A 15,706-nucleotide genomic window follows, 5' to 3' on the forward strand; every position below is an offset into this window, starting at 1 on the left:
TGTTAAGAAATGAATCAATTTCTGAACTAATGTAAAGCAGTGCCAGAACGTCAAATTAATAAGTGAAAACAAAACTGTGGCAGTGTGCGTATGTGTTAGGATGGGGTTGAGTGTGAGTCAGTCTCCGGAGACTGAGAGCAAGGCACACCGTCTGGCTGACAAACACATTCACAGCCATCACTGCATGTGCACACACACACCCCACACGTGCACACATGTATATATACACACACACACTCTCTCTCCTCCCCCCCCCCCCCCCCCCCCACAGCATGCGCACGCTCATACACTCTTTCCCCCCCCCCCCCCCCCCACACATGTGCATGCACGCCGCGGAAGCTGTGCCCCCCCCCATGTGCGCACCCTTCTCCCCACACAGGTGTCCTTGTCCCCCCATACATGCCCGTTGCCCCCCTGGCACGTGCCTGCCCATGGCTCCCCAAACGCTGCCCCCATGCCTGGGCTGTGGAATTTAAATTTTTTTAACTGTGGTTTACGTACATAGATTCAAAATAACAATAACAGAGATTTATTGTAGAAGCGGTTGCCTGTACAGATTAAAAAATGAACTGGAACAAGAGCCTGTGAAACACCCCAATGACATCACCATCAAATCATGTGACTGGCTCTTGAAGAAATCTTGCAACCATTTAAATATATAGCACTTTATATTCACATTGATGGCAGTGCCTGCATTGCCTTCAGCTGCTTCAGTTCGCGGCACTGAAATTACCTCCCGAAACATTTCTGCCTCTGTTTCTTCCTATACTCCTCTAAACATAGCTCTTTGGCCAAGTCTTTGGCCCTCTGCTCATCATTCACCTTAAGTGCTTCAGTATCAAATTTTATTTGGGAAGCCCATGACGTTTTACTACATTAAAGATGTAATGAAAAATGCAAATTGTCATATTGTTGTCTTATGTAAAGGGCTGGTGATGTTTATGAAACCTAAATAAAATTTAGATCAAATGGCTTTTCTTTGCTGTTTTCCCAGTAATTTTCTATCCTCTTCCTTCATGAAGTTTCCATGCTGTAAACCTCTATGACTCTTAAGTATTGACTGCTTTCTCGAGATTCATGACCACCGTTGCCATCTGATACCTGAGCAAGAGGTTTTAAAGGATATTATTAAAAGAGTTTTAAAAAGTTTTAAAAGGATATTATTAAACGAGAAAGAGTGCAGAAAAGATTTACTAGGATGCTACCGGGACTTGATGGTTTGAGTTATAAGGAGAAGCTGGATAGACTGGGACTTTTTTCTCTGGAGCGTAGGAGGCTGAGGGGTGACCTTATAGAGGTCTATAAAATAATGAGGGGCATAGACAAGGTAGATAGTCAATATCTTTTCCCAAAGGTAGGCGAGTCTAAAACTAGAGGGCATAGGTTTAAGGTGAGAGGGAGAGATACAAAAGTGTCCAGAGGGGCAATTTTTTCACACAGGGTGGTGAGTGTCTGGAACAAGCTGCCAGAGGTAGTAGTAGAGTCGGGTACAATTTTGTCTTTTAAAAAGCATTTAGATTGTTACATGGATAAGATGGGTACAGAGGGATATGGGCCAAATGCGGGCAATTGGGATTAGCTTAGGGGTTTAAAAAAAAAGGGCAGCATGGACAAGTTGGGCCAAAGTGCTGTTTCCATGCTGTAAACCTCTATGACTCTAAATGTCTATGACTAAGCCTGCTGTTCAGCAATGTGAAGTGGGCTCCTACCAATATTGTACCGCACTTTCTCTAATTTGGCCATAATGTTTTCCAGCAAAACATTAGGAAGACTGAAGCGCTTTTCTCTTGCCCCTGCCACAAACTCTCTACTCTTGTAACCTTGATGTTTTATTCAATATTAAGCTGAACTTCTGGCCTCATATCTACTCCTTCACAAAGGCCATCAACTTACTCCACCGTAGCATCTCTCATTTCTACCCAAACTCAGTTAATTGATTGCTGAAGCCCTATTTTATGGCCCAGATTTTAACTTGGAGGCACATTCTATGTGGAGTGGGGGATGGCACTATTTTGAGGTTGGGAAACCCAGAAGTACTGGTTTCCCGAAAGTTCTGCTGTACTGCAAAACATTCTCATTTTTTTTCTTCTGTTCGGCTTCCTGCCCACAGTCTGATTTAATAGCTGGAGACCTATCGGGCAGAAACTGCTACAGCACAAGGCCTAAATTTAGCTAGACTGAGAGCAGAAATGTCCAGTGGACAAGGGTGTCAGAAGTAGCAAGAAGGTGGGAATGGGGTTCGGATTAGTTGGGGAGGGGGTGGTGATATGGTTGCCATGTTGTGGTTATTGGGATGTGTCCATTGATGGGTGGGAGAGATCTAATGGTGCGGTAGGGAGGAGGGCGCATAGCAGAAGATTGTGATTTGGGTGGGGCACGGTTCCTGTGAAAGCTTGTTAGGCCAGGGGAAACATCCCTGCTTACCCTGGACCATTAGTAGTGCTGTAAAGGTACATAGCTCATGATTCATTCCTTCTTGCCTCACTTCGCCTTCCAGATTTGTCAAGGTCAATGGGAAACCCATTGCTTGTGGTCACAGTTAAAATCAACACAGCCTTACAAAAGTATTTAAAGAATCAGCCAGTAAATTGCAAGCCTGTCACACCTCCCATTAAAAGCAGAAGTGGGTTCAAAGTGGTTTGAGTTCTTGTTTCAGATAAATTGAATTTTGTTCTCTGACCTGACTCCCAACCCATGTGATTTTGGAAGTTGAAGTTCAACCCTTTCTCATCTCCAGAAGCAATTATTCTGGATGACTTCCTATTCTTCTTTCTCTGAAACATAACCTGTTCAAAATGCTTCTGCCCTTTTCTAATCCCACAGCAACTCGACCCCCCCGTCCCGAAGAACACCATTGGAGTTTGGGTCTTTTGTCATGTTCAAACCAACACTGAAATGAGGTCAGGAGCTGAGTGGCCCAGGTGGAACCCAAACTGAACGTCCAATGAGCATGTTATTGCTAAGCAAGTACGACTTGACAGCACTGTTGATGATCCTTCCATCATTTTACTGATGATCAAGAGTAGACTGATGGGTCAGTAATTAGCTGGATTCTGGGTACCACATTTTAAGAAGGGTATGAAGGTTTTGGAAAGAGTTCAGAGAAGTTTCATAAGAATGGTTCTAGGGATGAGAAACTTCAGTTAAGAAGATAGCTTGGAGAAATTGGTCCTGTTTTCCTTGCAGAAGACAAAGTTGAGAGGAGATTTGATAGAGGTATTCAAAATCATAAGGGGTATGGACAGATCTGATCAGAAGAAACTGCCCCTTCATGAAAGAACCAAAAATGAGAGGGCACAGATTTAAGTTAATTGATAAAATAAGCAAAAGTGGAGCATTTTCATGCAGAACTGCTTTTGAGCGTGATGGAGGCAGGTTCAATTCAAGCATTCAAAAGGCAACTAGACCGTTATCTGAAAAATGGGTGTGTGCAGGGTTACAGGGAGAAGGCGGCGGAATGACACTAGGTGAGTTGCTCATTCGGAGAGTTGATGCCGACACAGTGGGCCAAATGGCCTCCTTCCGTGCTGTAATAATTCTGTAATTCTTTGAGTAGATGCCAGTGTTGTTGCTGCAATGGAACAGCTTAGCTGGGGGCACAGCTCATTCTGGAGTACAAGCTTTCTAGAGCTGGGATGTTGTCAGGGGCATGAGTCTTTGTTGTGTTGTGTGCTCGTCTGTTTCTTAGCATGTAGATTGAATTGATTTTTTTTGTGGGGGGAGTTTATTTAGGAAGCATAACAGAAATTCATCCCAAGGTGGAGGAAACATGCTGAGGGGAGGACGAGGTATCCATGGCTGATGAGAGAAGTGAAGGGCACCATAAAAGCAAATGAAAAAGCATACAAAGTAGTGAGGATGCGTGGGAAGCCAAAGGATTGGGAAGTCTGTAAAAGCGAGCAGAGGACAACTAAAAAAGCAATACGGGGGAGAAGGTGAAATATGAGTTTAAGCTAGCTAGTAATATAAAAGAAGATGGGAAGAGTTTTTTTCAATATATAAAAGGTAAGAGAGAGGCAAAAATAGACATTGGGCCACTGGAAAATGAGGCTGGAGAAGTAATAATAGGAAACAAAGTAGTGGCCGAGGAACTGAATAGTTACTTTGCATCAGTCTTCACAGTGGAAGACATCAGAATCGGAGAGCACAGGTGAATGCAGTGGCCATCACTAAAAAGAAGGTTTTGGGGAAACTGAAAGGTCTGAAGGTGGATAAATCACCTGGACTGGATGGACTACATCCCAGGGTTCTAAAAGAGCTGAGGAAATTGTCGAAGCATTGGTGGTGATCTTTCAAGAATTACTGGAGGCGGGGAGGTTCCCAGAGGACTAGAAAGTAGCTAATGTAACACCGCTGTTTATGAAAGGAGGGAGGCAGCAGACGGGAAATTATCAGCCGGTTAGCCTGACTTTAGTCATTGGCACGATTTTAGAGTCCATTATTAAAGGTGAGATCACGGAGTACTTGGAAGTGCATGATAAAATAGGACTGAGTGACTGCAGCTTCATCAAGGGGAGGTGATGTCTGACAATTCTGTTAGCTCTTTGAGGAGGTAACAAGGAAGTTAGATAAAGGAAAACCAATGGAGGTGATTTATTTAGATTTCCAGAAGGCCTTTGACATTTGGAGTATTGTGAGCAGTCCTGGAGTCTTCCTTATCTAAGGAATGATGTGCTGACCTTGGAAAGGGTCCAGAGGAGGTTCATAAGAATGATCCCTGGAATGAAGAGCTTGTTGTATGAGGAATAGTTGAGGACTCTGGGTCTGTACTCGGAGTTTAGTAGGATGAAGGGGGATCTTATTGAAACTTACAGTATACTCTGAGGCCTGGATAGAGTGGACATGGAGAGGATGTTTCCACTAGTCAGAAGAACTAGAACCAAAGGGCACAACCTCAGGCTAAAGGGACGATCCTTTAAAACCGAGATGAGGAGGGATTTCTTCAATCAGAGAGTGGTGAATCTGTGGAACTCTTTGCCGCAGAAGGCTGTGGAGGTCAGGTCATTGAGTGTCTTTAAGACAGAGAAAGATAGGTTTTTGATTAATAAGGGGATCGGGGTTATGGGGAAAAGGCAAGAGAATGGGGATGAGAAAAATATCAGCCATGATTGAATGGCGGAGCAGACTCAATGGGCCGAGTGGCTTAATTCAGCTCCCATGTCTTATGGTCTAATGAAAATTGGTGTCTTGGATGCTGAGAAACTCTGGTGGAGGATCACCCACTCAGCAGTTCGACTACAGAGTTGCAAATGCTTCAGCCTTGTCTTTTGTACGAATGCGTTGGGCTCTATCATCATTTAGACTGAGAATGTTTTTAGAGCCTCCATCTCCTGTTAGTTTAATTGTCCACCATCATTCACAATTGGATGTGATTTATTGATATTCCATTATATAATTTTACCAAGTCTGTTTCATATATCCACTGTCCAAGTGCCAAAGAAATTTCTTCTCTCTGGCTCAGTTTCACAAGGCAACTTTCCCTTTCTTGCCAACCCTAATATTAGGGTTATACTGCGAGGCCTGGATAGAGTGGACGTGGAGAGGATGTTTCCACTAATAGGAAAAACTAGAACCAGAGGGCACAACCTCAGGCTAAAGAGACGATCCTTTAAAACAGAGATGAGGAGGAATTTCTTCAGCCAGACTGGTGAATCTGTGGAACTCTTTACCGCAGAAGGCTGTGGAGGCCAGGTCATTGAGTGTCTTTAAGACAGATAGGTATGGGGGATGGGGGGAGGAGGGGAGTGTGGGAACTGTGGAGAGGCCAATCTTTAAACATGAGCTCATGGCATAGAATGCGTCTTGTGGTATTTGTTATTTGGAAAATACAAGGAAAATATTACTTTTTTGTTAAACCGCCTGGCTGCTCTGGATATTATTTTGCAAGCATTGATGATTGGCTTACTTGGCATTTAGGGCAGTTATCCTTTGTTGCTTGAAATTGTATTCAAATTTCACATGTCTTCAGAAAATTGTGCTGAAATTTAATCCATCTTTGCTTCACCTTGTACATGTTCATAGCTCCTTGAAAGTGGAGTCACAGGTGGACAGAGTGGTGAAGAAGACATTCAGCGTGCTTGGTTTCATCGGTCAGAATATTGAATACAGGAGTTGGGACGTCTTGAAGTTGTACAAGACATTGGTAAGGCTACACTTCGAATACTGTGTACAGTTCTGGTCACCCTATTATAGACACGGTATTATTAAACTAGAAAGAGTGCAGAAAAGATTTACTAGGATACTACCGGGACTTGATGGTTTGAGTTATAAGGAGAGGCTGGATGGACTGGGACTTTTTTCTCTGGAGCGTAGAAGGCTGAGGGGTAATCTTATAGAGGTCTATAAAATAATGAGGGGCATAGATCAGCTAGATAGTCAATATCTTTTCCCAAAGGTAGGGGAATCTAAAACTAGCGGGCATAGGATTAAGGTGAGAGGGGAGAGATACAAAAGTGTCCAGAGGGGCAATTCTTTGACACAGAGGATGGTGAGTGTCTGGAACAAGCTGCCAGAGGTAGTAGTAGGGTCGGGTACAATTTTGTCTTTTAAAAAGCATTTAGACAGTTACATGGGTACGATGGGTTCAGAGGGATATGGGCCAAATGCGGGCAATTGGGATTAGCTTAGGTGTTTTAAAAAAAAGGGCGGCATGGACAAGTTGGGCCGAAGGGCCTGTTTCCATGCTGTAAACCTCCTGTGACTTTCATTTCATTGAGAAGAATCATATTGTTGCACATTAAGCTTTTGATTTGTTCTCTAGCCCGATCCAGAGGAATTTCCTGATGTAACCAAGGTTCTTTTGATAAGTGTGGGTGGGATCTTGTACAAAATTTAGCAGAGCTCCTTCATCAAGAACTAGTAGACATGGTACTGAGAAGTAAGATAGATGAACACTAAACCTGGAGAGAAAGATTAGTAATAGTGATTGAAGTCTAGGTCAGAAACAATGTTTTTGGAGGAAGATGGAAAAATAGTTGTCAGAGTTCTTGAGTGCCAGACAATAGAGTTGAAGTGGTCTCACCAGTGGTAAGGGTAACGGAAAAGAAATAAACAAAAGGTTGGAAACGGAGAGCTGAAGTTTGTGGTCGGTGATGTAAAACTGCAGGCGATTCTGGCAAATGGAGAGCGGATGTAGGACTGTGGGCAACAAGAGGCCTTGGGTAATTATTTTGGGGCTTAATGTGGGATGGATTGCATTTTGGAATTTTTCAACGGTACATATTGGAAGTCAGCAAAAAATTCTTGAAGTTGAGTTTAGCAGTGAAAGAAAAATGGCCTATGTGGCACAAGAATGGAGATTGAGGTGTTCAGCTGGTGGGAATTTTAACTCTCGGGAATTTGACAGCATGGAGGTTGTTGTGAGATTGAGAAACATTAATGAAGTAGAGCTAGGGTGCCACCAGTATACATATAAAAACTGATTCCATGCTTGCAGATAGTAGAATGTACTTTATTTTGTTCATTGTCTGTCCAGGAGCCACCAGGAAAAGATGGAGTTGCTGCTGCATGATTACTTTTTAGACTATGGGCCAAATGTGGGCAATTGGGATTACCTTAGGGGTTTAAAAAAAAAAGGCGGCATAGATAAGTTGGGCTGAAGGGCCTGTTTTTATGCTGTAAACCTCTATGACTAACCCTTGAGAGGATTCTCTCAATGATGTATAAGTTAGCCGAGGGGTTGGTTCGCTCAGTTGGCTGGATGGCTAGTTCGTGATGCAAAGTGATGCCAAAAGTGCGGGGTTCACTTCCTGTACTGGCTGAGGTGACTCATGAAGGCTCGCATTCTCAACCTTGCTCCTTGCTTAGGGTGTGGTAATCATCAGATTAATTCACTGCCAGTCAACTCTCCCCCTCAAAGTGGGAGAGCAGCCTCTTGTCAATTGGGCATATGGTGACTTTACCTTTTTTATAAGTTAGCCACCGCAAATCTTTTGTTGTGCTGTCTGAAAGCAGCTCCAAACCAAGTTGGTAACTGCAGGTGATGCAGATTAATTCCTTGCCCTGCTTTTGTATCGCTGCATACCTTGTCTTCATTGTCTGCCTTGGCGGAATTACCTTACTTATTCGACACTCACCTATGTGACCTTAGCCAGAACTATAACTGTTCTTCCCACATTGCTTATTTGCCCTCCACCCCCACCCCCAAACCTCAGCTCAATAAAAACTCTGCATCTATGCTCTTTTCTGGAGAAGGTCCTGATAAATCCTCATCAATTGTCCCCAGATCTACCACCTCAAAAGTATGATTCTTGTATTGAAATCCATATATGACTTCATCCCTTCCTATTTCTGTACCCTCTTGACGATGCCAGTATCTAGTGGTGATAATGCAGTTGAATGTCAAGGAGAGATGGCTATATTCTCTCTCGTCAGAGATAGCCATTGCCTGGCACTTGTGTGGCATGAATGTTACTTGCCGTTTATCCACCCAGCCTTGAATGTTGTCAAGATCTTGCTGCAAATGGACATGGACTGCATCAGTATCTGAGGAGTTGTGAATGCTGAACATTATGCAATCATCAGCAAACATCCCCACTTCTGACCTCATAATGGAGGGAAGGCCATTGATGAAGCAGCTGAAGATGATTGAGCCTCAGACACAGGAACTCCTGCAGTGATGTCCTAGAAATGAGATTAATCTTCAACAACTGCAACCACGTTCCTTTGCTAGGTATGACTCCGACCAGTGCAGAATTTTCCGCCTGGTTCCCGTTGACTTCAATTTTGCTAAGGCTCCTTGATGTCTATGTTTGGATCGAGGTTGTAATTAGGCCAGTAGCTGATGCAGAAGTGCAAGTTGTGCATGGATGAGTAGCTTATTGCCATGTAAGTGCTGCTTGATAGCGCTATCTATGACACTGTCTATTACTTTGCTAATGGTCGAGATTCGGTTGATCAGGCAGTAATTGGCCAGTTTGGATTTGTCCTGCTTTTTGTGAACAGGACATACTTGGGGGTAATTTTCAAACATCTGCTGGTATATGTAACTGCTGAAGCTGTACTGCAACATCTTGGTTCGGAGTGTGGCTAGTTCTGGTTGTTGGCTAGGTATAATATGTACTGTTGGTCAGTGAATTGAGTTTATGCTCATACGTTTTTGCTTAGAAACGAAATTGATTTGTTGAATGACTCTTCATTAGAAATGTAATGAATTGATGTATGTGTGACTGAATGTGACATTCATGTCAGCATAACATTAACAAAGGGTAATATGTGTAATGTGCAGGGATTCATGGCAAGAAATCAAACCCAGACGTACTGAATTGCATTTGGCACATTTAGTTGTTGACCTCCTGAAGTTCTGGCTGCCATGTGAAGATTTGGTGATGTAGAAGAACTCAATGCTTTTGTAACTGCAAAATCATTTTTGTTTAACTTTCAGTGCCATTGGTTGAGCAAAATCTATACCTGTCACCAACTACATTAGCATAGTTTAAAAGTGCCTTTAAAAGACTCAGTTTTTTTTCTCTCCATTATCCTATCAGGAAGTCGTTTCCAGGTAGTCTGCATGAAAGAAGAACATTGACATTGGTTCCAGATGTTGCCTTTTGATGAGATCAGAAACGCCAAAGTATGTTACAAAGCCTGTCGAGAACCCAGCAGTTTTTCTATTTTGGCATTAGTGTGAGGATGAGGTGTTTCACTCCGTGTGATTCTTTTGACACACTGGGAAACTTTTATCAAAACAAACTTTATTTAACAATGAATGCAGTTTAACTCTAACAAATGAAATAGCTTAACTTTCACCAATTGAAATGCTTAAACATGCCCTGATACAATTGCTAACCTATCTCTTTTAGTTCCAATGTAAGCAATATTTCTCAGATAGACTTAAACTCCTCTTCAAGATCAATTTGCAACACACAGGCTTACGTGCTACACTTGGGCTGCCAGTCCTCAAGCCTCCAAAACACCTCTGGAGAGAGAGAGGGAGACCTACTTCTACTAGCAGGTCTCAAACGGCAGCTTGCAGAGAGAGAGAGACCTCGTGCTTCTTTCAGAACCCAATAGTAACTACCTGCTTACCTCTGTAAGCTTAGCTTCTCCCCTTAAGCACATGACTATCTCTGTCAATCAGCCTAATGAAAATCCTACTCTGAAACCCCAGGGGAAAATACAAATACATTAACTCGGATGAAAACACACACATCCGTATCCAAAATCAATCATTAGTCCGCATCCTCAGCATGTGAGCTGCCTGGTTTGCAGACAAATCTGCACGGTGTAAAACAGAGCTGAATTTTAAACATACCCCTCACAAGCAACACACTAAAAATACACTTCATAAAGGCACAGTATCATCACATCCTAATGTTGAGGTTTACCTGGAGGTGGTGTTTCAGGCAGATCCTATATCATTTACCAGCCTCAAGTTTCTGAAATTAGCAAATTACACCCGACACTTGTGTGCTCGTCTGCCATATCAAAGTTGCCATATTTCTGAACAGACTCGCTAATATTGTCCGAATGTGAATTTTCCACAAATCATTCGAGTATTGCTTAGTTACTAGAACCTCCCATTCTTGATATGATCTTAATGAATCTCTCCTCTACCCTATTTAGTGACTATACTACCCTCCCTCTGATCGACCTACATTTCAAACAATACTTTGAGCGAAATAATGTTGGGAAAAATTCTATGCTACTTTGGTTTGGATTCAGGATTCTTATATATAAAACCCTGAATTAGTTAATCTTCTGAGTTGTTTTCTTACTTTCTGTACAGTATATTGAATCTGGGCCCAAAAATCATAGAGCTTTGTTTACGTTGAAATCTCCCCCAAATTTTCCTTTTTATTTTCAGGATAGCATTTACTTGAATTAAAAGAAACACCTTATGTCCAGTTGTCCCCTTTTTGAACTCCTTATGATCACTTCAGACTCTCATGCCACAGTTAACATTTATACTTTTGCATGCAATTACCATCATCCCTGTGTCAAAGAAAAGCCTGGCAGCGTGTCTTAATGACTATCATCCGGTGGCTCAGACATCCATCATTACGAAGTGCTTCAAAAGGTTAGTCAGGGCATGGATCAATTCCGGCCTCCTAGACCACCTGGATCCACTACAGTTCGCCTACCGTCACAACAGGTCCACAGCAGTCGCCATCTCCCTGGCCATACACTGAACCCTGGAACACCTGGATAATAAAGACACCCATTTCAGACTTATTTATTGACTACAGCTCAGCCTTCAACACCATTATTCCTACAAGACTCACTTCCAAACTCCGTAGCCTGGGGCTACGTGCGGGCGGCACGGTAGCACAGTGGTTAGCTGCTTCACAGCTCCATGGATCTAGGTTCGATTCCTGGCTTGGGTCACTGTCTGTGTGGAGTTTGCACATTCTCCTAGTGTCTGCGTGGGTTTCCTCCGGGTGCTCCGGTTTCCTCCCACAGTCCAAAGATGTGCGAGTTAGGTTGATTGGCCATGCTCAAAATTGCCCTTAGTGTCCTGAGATGCGTAGGTTAGAGGGATTAGTGGGTAAATATGTAGGGATATGGGGGTAGGGTCTGGGTGGGATTGTGGTTGGTGCAGACTTGATGGGCCGAATGGCCTCTTTCTGTACTGTAGGGTTTCTATGATTCTATGAAAAACTGCTATTCCAATGTATGTCTGAGATCAATAGCTTCGTGGACAATTATCAAAGACTGCAAAAGACAGCAAGTTCAGTTAGATGTTGAACTGCATCTTTTAAAGGAGTAAAATCCCATTGTCAGATTCTTTGATTTATTATCACATGTATTTGTATACAGTAAGAAGTATTGTTCCTTGCGCATTATACAATCAAAGCATACTGTACATAGAGAAGGAGAGGAGAGGGTGCAGAATGTAGTGTTAAAGTCATAGCTAGGGTATGGAGAAAGATCAACTTAATACGAGGTAGGTCCACTTAAAAGTCTGATGACAGCAGGGAAGAAGCTGTTCTCTTGAGTCGGTTGGTATATGACCTCAGATCTTTTTGCCCACGTAAGAAGGTTGAAGAGAGTATGTCCATGGTGAGTGGGGTCCTTGATTATGCTGACTGTTTTTCCAAGGCAGTGAGAAGTGTCGACGTAGTCGATGGATGGGAGGCTGGCTGGCTGGCATGATGGACTGGATTTCATTTACGACCCTTTGTAGTTCTTGCGGTCATAGACAGAGCAGGAGCCATACCAACCTGTGATACAACCAAAAAGAATGCTTTCTATGGTGCATCTGTAAAAGTTGGTGAGAGTCGTACCAGACATGCCAAATTTCCTTAGCCTCCTGAGAAGGTAGAGGCATTGGTGGGTTTTCTTAACCATAACATCAGCATGGAGAGACCAGGATAGGTTGTTGGTGATCTGGACACCTAGAAGCTCGCGACCATTTCTACTTCATCCCCATTGATGTAGACAGGGGCATGTCATCCACTATGCTTCCTGAAATCGATGACGATCTCCTTTGTTTTGCTGACATTGAGGGAGAGAGTATTGTTGTCACAGCAGTTTACCAGATTCTCTGTCACCTTCCTGTACTCCATCTCATCATTGTTTGAGATCCGGTACGCCACGGTGGGTCAGCAAACTTGAAAATCGAGGGGAATTTGGTCACACAGCCAGAGGTGTATAAGGAGTATAGTAAGGGGCTAAAGACACAGCCTTGTGGAGAACCGGTGTTGAGGATTATCGTGGAGGTGTTGTTGTCGCCGATCCTTATTGATTGCGGTCTGTGGGTTAGGATGTCTAGGATCCTGTCGCAGAAGGAGGAGCTGAGCCCCAGGCTACAGAGTTTGGAAGTGAGTTTTGTAGGAATAATGGTGTTGAAGACTGAGCTGTAGTCAATAAATAAGTCTGAAATAGGTGTCTTTATTATCCAGGTGTTCCAAGGTTCAGTGTATGGCCAGGGAGATGGCGACTGCTGTGGACCTGTTGTGACGATAGGCGAACTGTAGTGGATCCAGGCGGTCTGGGAGGCCGGGAATTGATCCATGCTCTGACTAACCTTTTGACTGTGAAACTGTTTAATATGGCTATAGACTGACTTTATTGAAGAGGGGAATTTTGGATTTAGTTTTGTGTGTTCTATTTAAGGGTGTTAAGACATTGTTGGGATGAAGAAGCAGCTTGGGTAACTTTAAAACATTTTTTATTTTTCATTGCTCTATGTGTCTCTGATAGTAAATCCTCACAAGAAAATATAACTGAGTTATATTACATGGTGGTTAGCACTGCTGCCTTACAATGCTAGGGTTTGATTCCTGACTTAGGTCACTATCTGTGCGGAGCCTGCACGTTCCCCCTGTGTCGGCATGGGTTTCCTCCAGGTGCTCTGGTTTCCTCCTACAGTCTGAAAGACGTGCTGGTCATGTGCATTGGCCATGCTAAATTCTCAGTGTATCCGAACAGGTGTCGAAGTATGGCGACCACAGGATTTTCACAGTAACTTCATTGCAGTGTTAATGTAAGTCTACTTGTGACTGATAAATAAACTTTAAAAGCTTTAAACTTTACTTGTTTGAGTCCTTTATTCTTGTTACCACTAATATTGTGTCCATATGCCATCTGTTTGCAGGTACATATCTCTTGCCTTCATTCATTACTGCTTTTGCACTTGCCCAATGTGCAAGGACAATAGTTTTGGAAGTATCATATCCAAAATGTAAGCTAACAGACGTTAGTTGATACTTTAACCCATTTCATTTTCTTCAGTTCTCTCTCAATTTCTTCTCCTTTGCCCTTCCCAGTAGAATCTGATTTATTCATTAATGTTCCTTTACAATTGTTTGCATGTTCTCCATTCTGCCCCAACCACTCCAGATGCAAAGGGAACGTTTTTACTTTGGGTGCCTGCCCCTTTAACATCTAAAGTTTTTTGGCAGCAGCTGCAAGTTCATGCTGTTTACACATTACGAGAAAAATGATCTCTTGCAGCACACTCAAATAGTCATATTGGATTCAAGGTCCACACATTGGTGGAGGAGCAGGAATCTTTCCTTGGGGTGTCTCATTACAGCAGCTGTTGCCATGTCCTATGGCTGCATCTCTGATTGGGTAAGGTGAGGTATCTCAGGGTAAGGTGAGGTATCTCAGGGTCCTTTTATCTTCAATCAGTCTGATGCTCAAAGTCGTTTGGCTAACGTTCAATATTTTCACCACTTTAAGCCAGAACAGATTGCTCAAAGCTATAAGCTAACAACAGAAATCTCAATTCAATAAATGTCTCAACAGCTTGGCCGGAGGCCAGCCTCAAGCTCAAATTCAAACACGAACCAACAACATTAGAAGAAATTCACCATTTGCTGTCTGTACCGTGGGCAGAAAATTGTTCATTGCTCAAACCCTTGTATCTTCGGGTGTTTGGATGAATTGCCCTTTCAAGGCACAGTGAAGGCCGGCCAGATCTTTGGCTATGTTTAATGCTGCTCTGTAAGAGAGCTAAGCCATTTCTTTTCATATTTCTCCTTGGGATGTGAGTATCGCTGGGAAGGTCAGCATTTATTGTTCATCCCTAATTGCCTTTGAGAAGGTGGTGTTGAGCCATGTGGTGTAGGTACACCTATAATGATTTTTTCTGTAGTGCTTTGATACAACTGAGTGGCTTGCTAGGTCATTTCAGAAGGCAGTTAAGAGTCAACCACGTTTCTGTTGATCTGGCATCACAGGCCAGACCAAGTGAGGGTGGCACATTTGTGATCCAGATGGGGTTCAACACTAATTTGATGGTTTCATGATCATTATTGTTGAGCCATTTCAGCATTTGAGGAAAAGGGTCAAGTGCGTTCAGGACAAGTGAGCATGGCGCAAAGCCAATGCTTCTATTTACCCCTACAACACCGACTTTATATGCAGTGTTTGCAGTTGATTATGCAGATTGAAACTTGTGCTAATGTCACAGATGAGATGGCACCATCCTGAATTGTAATGAGAATAGCATTTGTTTCCAGATTTATTAATTGAATTTAAATTACCCAGATGCCAAGATGGGATTTGAATTCCTAGCTCCTTTTTGGAGATGCTCTATTAGTCCAGACCTCTGGGCTACTGGTCCGATAGTGTTACCACTATGCAACTGTATTCTGACCGTTTGAATCTCTTTGTATTTTTCATGATTAGTAATGTGGCTTGATCTAGAGTAATGTTACCTTGGAAGATGAAAGAGTTCAATATCCTAATCATAGATGTCATATTTCTTAAAATTGCAGTAGAGCACAATCTTGACACTCTGTGGAGTTCCTTACCAAGGTAATGTGGTCTCCTGATTAACTTCTGTCAAGCCCTTCCATATTTCTGACAGGAAGCATGTGTTTTATTGTGTTGATGTATGCCCTTGTAAGGATAGGACAGTTTTACTTTAAGTCCTCCTATTGTGCTATTCTTGGGAAATCAGTGTTACACTCCTGATTTCATGGATCTGCTCTGATACTGTTGTGTTTATCTTTTGAGTCTTCCCAAGTTACAGGATCACTTGAAATTAAGATAATATCTAAGCAGTTACTTTTGTATGCTAATTGTACAGCCATAATGTACGGTGTCTCTGTTACTCTACCATCAGGATAATAAAAATGTTATTCCAAAGCGAAAATTGAGCACTGATGTATGAATGTTAGTAGAATTGTTCAGTAGACCTGCCAAGACAAGTGCAGTCAGATGGGATTTTTGTGGAGACTGAAAGTAATTGAAAATTGGCAAAGTGATCCAATGAAAACTTTGTGCGGAATAAAAAGACCCTTGACGATGTTTA

At 42.7% G+C, this 15,706-nt stretch overlaps 1 protein-coding gene across 7 annotated transcripts in view; it reads left to right on the plus strand.

Annotated features, from left to right (window-relative positions):
• Nucleotides 1-15,706, plus strand: part of LOC144500698 (signal transducer and activator of transcription 5B-like) — a 152,233-nt gene that overhangs the window by 47,426 nt on the left and 89,101 nt on the right. Inside the window, exon 2 of one of the 7 annotated variants that reach the window (XM_078224026.1) lies at nucleotides 6,022-6,142. The exons of 5 other annotated variants lie outside the window; for them this stretch is intronic. The gene's annotated coding sequence lies outside the window, so the exon portion shown is untranslated. Of the gene's footprint in view, nucleotides 1-6,021; nucleotides 6,143-8,651; nucleotides 8,672-15,706 lie in introns of those variants that run through there. One more of the 7 variants, XM_078224029.1, reaches the window with a different exon arrangement.

Source organism: Mustelus asterias, chromosome 11 (genome assembly GCF_964213995.1).
Source record: "Mustelus asterias chromosome 11, sMusAst1.hap1.1, whole genome shotgun sequence".
In the NCBI taxonomy this organism is placed as follows: domain Eukaryota; kingdom Metazoa; phylum Chordata; class Chondrichthyes; order Carcharhiniformes; family Triakidae; genus Mustelus; species Mustelus asterias.